The following is a 9719-nucleotide window of genomic DNA, read 5'->3' on the forward strand; positions in this document are numbered from 1 at the left end:
ACTCAAAAAATAAAAAAAAGAAACTCTACAAAAAATAAAAAATAAAAAAAGAAAACTTTAAATGATAGCTGCATGGGAATCTCTCTTTTAAACATGGAAGTCACTGTCATGAGGAAGTCTGTCCTCCCAAATTACCAGGCTTTACATATACTCACGCTGCACAAGGGGGCACTTGTGCAATTGGAAAAACTGCTGTGTTTATATTCCTGATGAATCAGTTAATATCGCTAAATTAATGACTGATATAAAAGCCCACATAACCAAGCTCTCAGACCTCTACTTTGAATAATTGGCTTCACAGCTGGTTTGGGTCCTGGGGCACCTGGTGGCAGAAGCTGCTTCTTGGTTTAGGTGCTGTACTCGTACGTTCCTTACTGTCTTGTTTGAGCCTTTACTGCTGCTGTGTTATCTGCCTCCAGTGGAGCCAACGCACTGCTGCTAAAGCTATGCACTATCAAGGGTCCTCCCTTTAGGCCCAGGGACTGTCATGGAAGAGATGAGCACGTGAAATTGTCAGGGCCAGTTTTGAGAGGTGGAGTGTAGGAATACAGCCTGTTGCATGGCAACAGGGACGCCATTTTGAAGCAAAGCTGCCATTGAGAGGTGACAGCGTGGTGGAAGTCGGCACAGCCCTCGCTCGCTCTCAGCGCCTCCTCTGCCTGGGCTCCCACTTTGGTGGCACTTGAGGAGCCCTTCAGCCCACCGCTGCACTGTGGAAGCCCCTTTCTGGGCTGGCCAAGGCCGGAGCCCACTCCCTCAGCTTGCAGGGAGATGTGGAGGGAGAGGTGCAAGTGGGAACCGGGGCTGCACGCGGCGCTTGCGGGCCAGCTGGAGTTCCGGGTGGGCGTGGGCTTGGCTGGCCCCACACTCGGAGCAGCCGGCCGGCCCTGCCGGTCCTGGGCAATGAAGGGCTTAGCACCTGGGCCAGCAGCTGCGGAGGGTGTACTGGGTCCCCCAGCAGTGCCAGCCCGCCGGCGCTGCGCTCGATTTCTCACCGGGCCTTAGCTGCCTTCCCGCGGGGTAGGGCTCGGGACCTGCAGCCCGCCATGCCCGAGCCTCCCACCCCCTCCATGGGCTCCTCTGCGGCCCAAGCCTCCCCGACGAGTGCCACCCCCTGCTCCAGGGCGCCCAGTCCCATCGACCACCCAAGGGCTGAGGAGTGCGAGCGCACAGCGCGGGACTGGCAGGCAGCGCCACCCGCAGCCCCGGTGCGGGATCCACTGGGTGAAGCCAGCTGGGCTCCTGAGTCTGGTGTGGATGTGGAGAACCTTTATGTCTAGCTCGGGGATTGTAAATACACCAATCGGCACTCTGTATCTAGCTCAAGGTTTGTAAACACACCAATCAGCACCCTGGGTCTAGCTCAGGGTTTGTGAGTGCACCAATCGACACTCCGTATCTAGCTGCTCTGGTGGGGCCTTGAAGAACCTTCGTGTCCACACTCTGTATCTAGCTAATCTGGTGGGGAGGTGGAGAACCTTTGTGTCTAGCTCAGGGATTGTAAACGCACCAATCAGCACCCTGTCAAAACAGACCACCCGGCTCTACCAATCAGCAGGATGTGGGTGGGGCCAGATAAGAGAATAAAAGCAGACTGCCCCAGCCAGCAGTGGCAAACTGCTCAGGTCTTTTTCCCAATGTGGAAACTTTGTTCTTTTGCTCTTTGCAATAAATCTTGCTACTGCTCAGTGTTTGGGTCCATGCTGCTTTTATGAGCTGTAACACTCATCGTGAAGATATACAGCTTCACTCCTGAGCCAGCGAGACCACGAACCCACCAGAAGGAAGAAACTCCGAACCCATCCGAACATCAGAAGGAATAAACTCCAGACGCGCCACCTTAAGTGCTGTAACACTCACTGCGAGGGTCTGGGGCTTCATTCTTGAAGTCAGTGAGACCAAGAACCCACCAATTCTGGACACATGATGACCAGTGGTCCACTTTTGCATAGCAAAGTGCACTGCAGCAAAGTCTTCAAACAGTGCCTGCTGCATAAATAACCCTTCACAAACATGCTTCTTTAACCTCCCCAGTGGTTATGGGTTTTGGCAAGAAAGTCTGAGATGTGACTAGCTGCATATATTTTACCCTAAAACCTTGCTATAGAAAGGATGTTTTCTGGAGTGTCCATCGTCTTGCAGCTCTCCCAGACGTGGCTTCTGTTTTAGTCCTGGTTCAAAGTTTCTGAGAAACTGGATTTGTTAGCCTGTTATTTTATTCAGCCTTTGTTCCATGAAAGGGTCATACATGTAAAGTGGCTCCCAAACGCTGAAGGAGCTGAGAAACCAAAAACAAGGCAGATAGATCCAGTTTGTCAGTAAATGGTGATTTGCTGGGGAATTTACAGACAGAAGTGTAGTCTTGGGTGGCAGCAAGTCAGGTAGATCGCCACACCTATTACCCCCCAGACCCAGGGCTTACCCCAGAAAGGGTGTATACTTCCTGTAGAGACAATTAAAAGCAACCTTTCAGAACAGGCAGGAATGTTATGTGCGTCGTAGCCTATAATTTGTGCCATAATATCAAGGTTGCTTTGTTCTAAAGGCAGGGGCTGGATGTGGTGACTAATGCCTGTAATCCCAGAGTTTTGGGAGGGAGAGGAGGGAGGATTGCTTGGGGACAGGAGTTTGAGACCAGTCTGGGAAAGAAAACACCTCATCTCTACAAAAAAGAAAACCAAAATTAGTTGGGAGTGGTAGCATGTGCCTGTGGTCCCAGCTACTTGGGAGGCTGAGGCAGGAGGATCATTACAGCCCAGGAGTTAGAGGCTGCAGTGAGCTGAGATTGCACCACTGAACTCCAGCCTAGGTGACAGGAAGACCCTGTCTCTAAAAACAAAACAACAAAAAACGAAGACAGGATTTACAGTAAGTACATGTCCTTACCAAGAACAGTAAATAAAGTAGGAATGAGGAGGCCCATGTGACTCATGGGACCTGGGTTAATCAGAAGTCAACATGGCAGATTAGCATCCAAGATGGAGTCACTTTGTCTCCACAGCCTCTCAGCTCCCTCAGTCTTTGGGGGAAGGTTTGCATGCCCCTGCTCACTGAGGAACAGAGAGGCCACGCTGAGCCATATGCAGGCAATCATCATCATCTGCTCACTTAAAGGGATCCAGAAACCAGAAGGGAAAGACAAGTTGAACACCCTGAAAAGGTGCCTTCCACTGATAGGAACTGTGGAAACCCTTATGTGGAAAAGCATGAAAAGAAATAAGATCAGGCAAGGGTGTCCAACTAGATCATTTTTTTAAAAAAATAGTAAAACATGTATTTTCAAATTTTAATAGACAAATTGAAAGAGGCTGGCCATTATAGAGAATTATGCTAGTAATCCAGAAGAGCAAGCGGGAAAAATAACTCAAATAGACACAATTATAAAGGAATAAAAATCACCCAGCAAATATAATACATTTGGAGGATAGATCCAGGAAGACTAATGTGCAAGTAATAAGGCTCAAAACAGAGAAAAAGAGACGAAATGGAAGAGAAGAATTAGAAGGGAAAAAAGAAGAGCTGGAATAGAGAAAAAAGATTTGAGTCTGTCAATGAAAAGCTTCAAAAAGTACAACTCTGTAAATATACTAAAAAACACTGGTTTATTTATTTATTTATTTTAGACGGAGTCTTGCTCTGTCGCCCAGGCTGGAGTGCAGTGGCGTGATCTCAGCTCACTGCAATCTCCACCTCCCAGGTTCAAGTGATTCTCCTGCTTCAGCCTCCGGAGTAGCTGGGATTACAGGCGCGTGCCACCACACCCAGCTAATTTTTTTTTTTTTTTTGTATTTTTAGTAGAGATGGGGTTTCACAATGTTGGCCAGGCTGGTCTCGAACTCCTGACCTCAGGTGATCCACCCACCTTGGACTCCCAAAGTGCTGGGATTACAGGCATGAGCCACTGCACCCGGCCTAAAACCACTGGTTTATATACTTTATTTTATTCTTATTATTTTTTTAAATTTGAGATGGAATCTCACTCTGTCACCGAGGCTGGAGTGCAGTGGCGCAATCTCGGCTCACTGCAACCTCTGCTTCCTAGGTTTAAGAGATTCTCCTCCCTCAGTCTCCCAAGTAGCTGGGATTATAGGCGAGTGCCACCATGCCTGGCTAATTTTTGTATTTTTAGTAGAGATGGAGTTTCACCACTGTTGGCCAGGCTAGTCTTGAACTCCTAACCTCAGGTGATCCACCCATCTCAGCCTCCCAAAGTGCTGGGATTAGAGGCATGACCCACCTTGCCCAGCCAGGTTTATATACTTTAAACAGGTGAACTATATGGTATGTAAATTATAGCTCAATACAGCTCTTAAATTTTTACCAGGCACATTATGTAAATAAAAATTTTTATTTCCTGCCGGACATGGTGGCTCACACCTGTGATCCCAGCATTCTGGGAGGCTGAGGCAGGCAGATCACTTGAGGCCAGGAGTTCGAGACCAGCCTGGCCAACATGACAAAACCCTGTCTCTACTAAAAATACAAAAATTAGCTATGCGCAGTGATGCGCGCCTGTAGTCCCAGCTACTTGGAAGGCTGAGGCAGGAGAATCACTTGAACCTGGGAGGTGGACGTTGCAGTGAGCTGAGATCATGTCACTGCACTCTAGCCTGGGTGACAGAGTGAGACTCTGTCTCAAATTTTAAAAAAATGTTTCCAAAAATAAACAACAAATGACTCAAATGAATGGGCATTTTGAGCTAGATTAAGGAGAAAAGGGGGGAATCCCTGGTGAGCAATTTACCTTGTGATTGATTCACATAGTTATGCTGTGAGTATCTCATTACTCCCAGCAACTGGGGTGTGCAGGTAGAGTTTGGAAGCATCGTTACCCAGCTTTCGTCATGGAATACACCTACTCCTGTAATGTGACAAAGCCCCAGCCCACCAAGCATGTGTGACCCAAGCAAAAGTCCAGGAAGTGGACAGGGTTAAAGGGCTGCCCATCTAGACCTGTGCCTTTGCACCGTGGATTTAGCACAATGATCTTCACATGGCATCTGTGCCCCCACATCTTGGGCGTACATAAAGACTTCCTGAAGAGTATTATGCAGGCGTGGGTTGTTTCATGGGGACCATTTTCCAGATCTTCAACTTCCGTATGTGCTTGTTGCCTAGAACTGATCTGTCTGAGGGCACCTCTGTGGTCAGGGCTACAGTTTTCTGACTCTTCTTTGATGAACATCCAACATTTCCTCTGTAGCTCCCATATTATTATTACCACATTTCCGCAGGGTGTAGAATATTTCAGGGTGTCAAATAAAGCCTTTTAGTAAAGGGATACCTCAAAAACCACCTCTAATTTAGGGATCATATACCCAGAGTAGGACTTCCTGTTTTCTCCTGCCTCATATGAATTCCTGTGAAGGGCTACGTGGAGTGTAAGGAACTGGTAATTTTGGCATGTGTTAAGATGTTATTTACGCAGATACACTGTAGAATGAAGTAACAGGAGTAATAAAAACTTCTTTTTTTCCTTTCTTTCTTTTTTTTTTTTTTAACAATCTCTTCTCTTCCATCCACTCTTTAAAAAGGCATCCCTCTTGAGGGAGTATCTCATGAGATTGGAGCAAGAGCAGAATCAGCAGAAAGAACAGAGGAGGCAGTGGCTTATTTAACCAAGGAGAAAAATCCCATGGCAGCCAACCCACCTTATCTGTCTGTCTGCCTATTTTAGAATATTCAAGATTTGTCAACAACTTGCTGGGACAAAGCAATGTGCTATGAAGCACACTTCCCTGAATTGTACACCATTTTCTGTAAGGGGAAAGAGCTTCCTGTTCACTAGTTTCTGGGTTTAGGTAACAATTGTGTATTTGGCATGATTTCAAGGAGAAAGATGTTGTAAGCTCCAACTCATTAATGTTACACCTTAAGATAAAAGACACATAGAGAGGCCATACGGCATGTCAGCTAAGAGCACAGATTGTGGAGCTCGAATTTCTGGTTTCAAATCCAATTTCATTGTGACTTTCCACAAATTCCTTAATTCTTCTGGGTCTCAGTTTCCATATTTGTAAACATGAGAGTGAAAATAGTACCCACTTCACGGGGTTATCGTGAAGCCTTAGAATAGTCCTGCATTTCGTAAGCGCTCTGTAAGTTGTGTTATTTTTAAAATGTTAGGTAAGTTGGCCAAGCGAGGTGGCTCATGCCTGTAATTTCAGCACTTTGGGAGGCGGAGGCGGGTGGATCACCTGAGGTCAGGCTTTTGAGACCAGCCTGACCAACATGGTGAAACCCCATCTCTACTAAAAATACAAAAACTAGCTGGCGTGGTGGCAGGCACCTGTAGTCCCAGCTACGTGGGAAGCTGAGGCAAGAGAATAACTTGAATCTGGGAAGTGGAGGTTGCAGTGAGCCGAGATTGCATCACTGCGCTCCAGCCTGGTCGACAGAGCGAAACTCCGTCTCAAAAAAATGAAAAATAAAAAATGTTAGGTAAGTTAATGATTCATATTTTCTTGAAAATATGGAAAAACATATCATAAGAGAAGCATTTTTGCTTAATTCACCAAAAAGTTACTGGAGGCTATAAATTGAACACAGAGTCTTACAAGGCACAGGAAATTTTTTAGAAGTTTATAAACATATCTTTTGATGCAGAGGAGTATGACAGGGTGAACAATAAAAGCTTTTCAAGCAAAAAATTATTACAGACCATATGACATCCCGGAAAAGACAAAACTATAAAGGCAGTCAAGAGTCAATGGTTGCCAGGGGTTATGAGGGTGGGGTGATGAATGGGTGGAGCACAGAGGACTCTTGGGGCGTGAAACTACTGTATATGATACTACAATGGTGGATGCCGGTCATTGTACATTTGTCAAAACCCATAGAATATACAAAAGTAAACCCTGACGTCAACGAGGTGGGGAGGTTGTGCTTGCGTAGGGGCAGGGAGTCTATGGGACCTCTGTACTTTCCACTTAATTTTGCTGTGAACCCAAAACTGCTCTAAGAGATAAGGTTTATTAATTAGACATACTGTTATATATATATAGCAGTAGAATATTTATGTTACTGGTATTTAATATGATATATGGAGAGAGACCAGTAGAATAATATGGGGAAAGTAAAATGGAACTATAAGTTCATAGAGCAGGAGGAACCATTTAAAAACCTAGACTATTGAGGAAGAGCTTGCTTATATGTTATTCAAACGGATAATGGAAGCTAGGTGCAGTGGCTCACGTCTGTAATCCCAGCACTTTGGGAGGCTGAGGTGGGAGGATTGCTTGAGCCCAAGAGTTCAAGACCAGCCTGAGCAATATAGTGAGACCCCCCCCATCTCTTAAAGTAAAATAAAATTTAAAAAAAGGATAATGATGAGTATTGAGATGCTGCTAGTATTTAGAGTCTACTGGAAACATTTTAAAGAGTAGTAAAAACTTTTATTATTTCAATGTCTACATTTACAATATGGTAGAAATTACATTCTTTGCAATAATTAAATGTATGATAAAAATTTAGATTAAACATAGACAGAGGAGGGAAAACAGGTTTTCAAAATTGTTTTTGAACGTATACACAACAGAAAATTTGAAGATGGGCACTCAAGCACATAGGACATTTCTACACAAATGGTGGCTCCAGATAGCTGAAGAAGCTTAAGCAGCCGTAGGAGAGATCTCCAAATCCAGGGATGGTGGCTGCCATCAGAGTGGTCCGTTTGTGGGAAAATGGGTCACAGACATAGACCATATCAGGCTATATTTCACAGAAAATCTTCTTCTTTTTGTTACTTTCTGATAAACTATATGCTATATGGAAGGTACCACCGAGACTCCTTGTGATGAAAAGAACTCTACTTGAATTGGGGATAAACTAAAATTAGAAGGGAAAGCAGACCCCTTGTCCAGCCAGGTTGAAGAAAATCTAAGCCAGTACAGGATGAGGTTGAGAGAGATGGCAGCGAGAATCTGGAACACAGGCCTTTCCTAAATCAAACTTTCAGCACAGGTCATTCAAGGGCGAATTTCAAATCTATGCTATGTTTATAAATTGTGTACTCTACGTAATTGCCGGGTCCCTGGAATTCCCTACTCTGTGCGAAACTAATCTCTTACTCTCTAAAACAAACCCAAGTCCTAAGCCCACAACCCCTGTTTGCTCTTTCCTTCATAGTCATGAGAACCCTCATGACTCAGACTCTCCAAGGAGGCATTTAAAAAAATGATCTCGGACCAGTCAGCTCCACTCGAGCAACCTGCTCTTAACTCATTAATTTTCCCGACATGTCCCTTATGATGACTCATCCATCTGTTTTTCAAATTCCACATAGCTCGGCCTCTGTAGCTTTGTGGTTTTATATTCCGCATACTTTCTAACAGTGACAGCTCCAGAATTTCTATGTCAGATGAGGTTGGGAACAGGCAGTCTGGTTGGAGGAAGATATTCAGGGGCCAGACTCAAAGTCCTGTTTAGACATGACAACCTCCTTTTATAATGGCGAAGAGCACAGGCTCTGCAGCTGGACTGATAGTTTAATTCCTGACTCCATCACTTATTAACTTTGTGAGTTTGGCCAAATTACTTGACTTCTCCATGGTTTAGTTTCCTTATTTGTAAAATGAAGACAATGGTAGTACTGTGTCTCAGAGTCGTTGGATGCCAATGCAGGATCCCAGTGACCAGATGGGATCAGAGGGAGCTCAGGAGAGACCAGCTTGAAGGGCCGAAGTCTTGTTCCCACACTGCCAGTAGGAGGCATAAATTCCCCCTCAGAGGACGTGCAGGAAAGAAGTGGAGGGGAGAGCCCTTGAAATGGGGAAAACAGTCCTGAGAGGGGCATTAAATTTCATATGGCCAAGTATTTACCCAAAAGAGACCTGAAACATTGTTTTCTTTTTCTTTTTTTTTTTTTTTTTTTGAGATGGAGTCTCACTGTGTCACCCGGGCTGGGGTGCAGTGGTGCGATCTTGGCTCACTACAACCTCTGCCTCCCGGGTTCAAGCAATTCTCCTGCCTCAGCCTCCCAAGTAGCTGGGATTACAGGCACCCACCACTACGCCCATCTAATTTATTTTTATTTTTATTTTTATTAGAGATGGGGTTTCACCATGTTGATCAGGCTGGTCTCAAACTCCTAACCCGCCCGCCTTGGCTTCCCAAAGTGCTGGAATTACAGGCGTGAGCCACCAAAATTTTTTTCTTTCTTATTGTTTTTAACTCTCCCCCCAAGCTTATTGAGGTAAAATTGACAAATAAAAATTATATGTTTTCAGCGTGTACAATGTGTTGATTTGATGAGTATACATTGTGAAATAATTACCACTATCAAACTAATGAACACATCACCAACACATATTTACCATTTCTTTTCTGTGTGTGTTAGCAAATTTCAGATAGACAATATAATATTGTTAATTATAGTCTCCATGTGATTAAAGTTCCAGAACTCATTCTTCTTATAACTGAAAGTTTGTACCCTTGACTGTTGTTTTTAATCTTTAAATTGAGGCTTAAAATATATGCAGTAAAATGTACAGAGTGGACACATAAGTGCTCAAGTGGTCGAATTTTATTTAATTCTTTAATGTATTTATTTTAAAGAAATAGAGACAGGGTCTTGCTATGTTGCCTAGACTGCTCTTGAACTCCTGGGCTCACACAATCCTCCCACCTCAGCCTCTCAAGGTGTTGGGATTACGGGCATGAGCCACCGCACCCGGCCAATTGTTGAATCTTAACACATGCATACACTCACCTACCCACTT

The sequence above is a fragment of the Gorilla gorilla genome, chromosome 5 (genome assembly GCF_029281585.2).
Source record: "Gorilla gorilla gorilla isolate KB3781 chromosome 5, NHGRI_mGorGor1-v2.1_pri, whole genome shotgun sequence".
NCBI lineage: Eukaryota > Metazoa > Chordata > Mammalia > Primates > Hominidae > Gorilla > Gorilla gorilla.